Source organism: Pinus tabuliformis, chromosome 2_2, assembly GCF_031772625.1.
Source record: "Pinus tabuliformis cultivar Carrire ecotype Pingquan chromosome 2_2, CPIR1, whole genome shotgun sequence".
Lineage (NCBI taxonomy): Eukaryota > Viridiplantae > Streptophyta > Pinopsida > Pinales > Pinaceae > Pinus > Pinus tabuliformis.
The window spans coordinates 274154076-274157698 of record NC_142300.1 but is presented as its reverse complement, the minus strand read 5'-3'; positions in this window follow the sequence as shown (position 1 = coordinate 274157698).

The following is a 3623-nucleotide window of genomic DNA, read 5'->3' as shown; positions in this document are numbered from 1 at the left end:
GAGACGACCATCCATGTTTTGAGTATTTATTTAAGTAATGTTTTATAATTTTTTATTATTTTTAACAATTCCGTAAAAATACGTAATAAAGTAATTGCGCATACTTTTTCTAGACCATTGCAATGTGGACTTCAGTTTCATCTTCCTCAGAGATTTACCCTCTCTTCGCTTTTATGAGATTTTAGATTTCGTTTAATAGTTTTTCAAGGACTTTGTTTTCCCAGCCAACCCTTTGGATGAGAGGATAAAAAGGGATTGCCTTTTATGAGATTTTAGATTTCGTTTAATAGTTTTTCAAGGACTTTGTTTTCCCAGCCAACCCTTTGGATGAGAGGATAAAAAGGGATTGCAATAATGACATTATTTGATCATATGTGTTTTTTTTTTTTTTTTTTTTTTTAATATTTATATTTGTTTGATTTTTGATATTTTTTTTTTTTTTTTATTTTAGCGTGGGTAAATAGAATGGTGGGAAATAAAGTTATTTGAATGTAATTATAAGTATTTAGTTGTATATGTATGTTTTAAAATTATTTATTTATATTTAAAAGTTTGTTTTTATGAGATTTAACGAAATAGGTTAACGGTGATCTAAGATTTGGTACGAGTGAAAGTTTATCTCTTTATTACTAACAAGTAATTTCAAATGACATAGTTTTCCTTAAACAATAATAATGAATCAATTTACATTCTCTTATAACAACTAATAATAATTATCTTATTCGGCTAATTTAATAATTAAATTATAATTTTTTATTATATAAAAAATATTTAATTTTAATATATATTAAATTAATATTATAATTTCAATAAATATATATTAAATTAATATTATAATATTAATGATATATATATATAGATTTTACATATATTAATTTTCACCAGCACTATTAATTCAATACATATCTCTAATAATTTATAATGCACCTAAACGCAATGTTTAATGGCTTACGATTATGAAACTAAATTACCAAAATTAGATCAAACTATTAAACAACCACACTTACTGGTGGGAAACACGTTGACTTACTAGTTGGAAACACGTTGACTTACTAATTTTAATGTGATTATCCTTGAAAACATATCTCAAAACTTAATATGAATCACAAAAGCTTTAATTCAATAACTAAATAAACATTTTGTAATTTTTATATATATAATATATTATAACACATATAATACAATTAATATATATTTTTATTTTCTTTCTCTTTCTCCAGGACTACTTTATTTTGTCACAGTATACAAAATATTAAAATAATTAATTAATTAATACATTTTAATTATTAAAGGTGTTAAATATGTTGTTCATCTTTATCCATATTTCCACCTCATAATTTTATTTGATTATGCAGGTTTGAATTGACATTTGATTTGAATCGTGGAATTGGATAAAGAAGTTAATTATTGAGATCGACCTTAGTACAGTGAAAATGTATCTTTCTGAGTGAGTTATAAAAATTATAGGTCATTTCATGGGATTATGACCTTAGTAGAAAACATTATAAGGGGATTATTGAAAAAGGGACATGAACATGGGTAGAAAACCTTCTTTCCAGCCAAAAATTTCTTCTTGGTAGCCTTTGGTGCTCTCTTTGAAGGGGGTTATGGTTTTTTAATTAGGATAAGGGCCAAAATTTTCTTCGCGGTAGCCTTCTAGTGTGGTATTTGAAGGGGGTTATGGTTTTTTAATTAGGGTAAGTTACATATGAAGTTGTACAGGAATGAGATTTGAAGTTAAAATTTTGTTTTAAATTATGATTTAAATTTAATATTTAAATTTTAAAATAAACTAAAATTTAATATTAAATATTAAATATATATATATATATATATATATATATATTATAAAGTAATTTAAAAATAATAATAATAAATTATTATATACTAGAACATATAATAATATGAATTGAAATATATTATATTTAAAATAAAAGTTTTAATTATATAATTAAATTTGGTTTAAAAAACATATAAGAATATTGTTATATGAATTGAAATATATTATATTTAAAATAAAAGTTTTAATTATATAACTAAATTTTGTTTGAAAAAATATAAAACATATAATAATATGAATTGAAATATATTATATTTAAAATAAAAGTTTTAATTATATAATTAAATTTTGTTTGGAAAAATATTTATTTTAAAGTGTTATTTGTTATAATAATAATAAGTTATTTTTAAAATTATGGTTAAGTTAAATATTAAATTAATGTATGAGACGTTTTTGTTTATGGGATTGTGCATTGATTTGATAGTTAAAGTTTATGAAAATATACAATGAATATTAAGATTTTGAGGTCATATCATATTAGTTAAGAAAATCATAAATAGGTGAACAAATATTTCAAAAAAATATTCACCCATTATTTATTTTAGTTATAAAAAAAAAGAATTGGAATCTTTAGTTCTAATTTTTTTTGTTTTTTTAATAATCATAAAAAATCAAACTCTAAATTAAGTCTATCATTGATCAAATATAAATAGAAATTGAAAGGCAATGACCAAAAGTCATGTCATGGTTCAAAATTATAACCAGTCTAGATTCATTTTAACTCTGGATCCGAGAGGGATCAAATATCTTGAGGTGCAAACCTCTTTTTTGAGTGCAAAACTTGAGGAAACGTTTGCACCTCGAGAGACTTGATCCATCTTGGTGCTTGATAGATTCAAAGTTAAGATGGATCCCTCTTGGTGCTTGATAGATTCAAAGTTAAGATGGATCTAAGTTGGTTTCATTTGTGTGCGACCAAGGAAAATCTATTGAAGATATGATTAATTTGTAAGTATGGGGGTTTACGCAGTGCATTATATTAGATATCATTTTGGGATTCAACTGCGTTAAGAAGTGGAATTGAAACTAGTGAAATGAATCACATAACATCAATCATCACTTCTGGGGCTTGCACCCGGTAACCAAGACTTCCCAGGAGGTCACCCATCCCAGATCTCCTCTGACTCAAGCGCGCTTAACTGTGGAGTTTTCCCCACAATCAAGCCCACTTAGCTTGCTACCGCATTTGCAAAACCTTAGCAAGTATTGTGCCTCGTGAACCTTTCAAGTAGAGCTCCCTTCACTCTTTTTGAATTTAAGTATGGGGGTTTATGCAGTGCATTATATTAGATATCATTTTGGGATTCAACTGCGTTAAGTAAGTCATTCATGTATGACCATTTCCATGAGAGGTAGTCGTAATTGACTAATTTATCATGATTTTTGAATAGTTCACTTAGCACTCATTGCATCGGGTGATGCTCACAGGGGTGAAGAAGTGGAATTGAAACTAGTGAAATGAATCACATAGCATCAATCATCACTTCCGGGGCTTGCACCCGATAACCAGGACTTCCCAGGAGGTCACCCATCCCAGATCTCCTCTGGCTCAAGCACGCTTAACTGTGGAGTTTTCCCCACAATCAAGCCCACTTAGCTTGCTACCCCATTTGCAAAACCTTAGCAAGTATTGTGCCTCGTGAACCATTCAAGTAGAGATCCCTTCACTCTTTTTGAATTTAAGTATGGGGGTTTACGCAGTGCATTATATTAGATATCATTTTGGGATTCAACTGCGTTAAGTAAGTCATTCACGTATGACCATTTCCATGAGAGGTAGTCG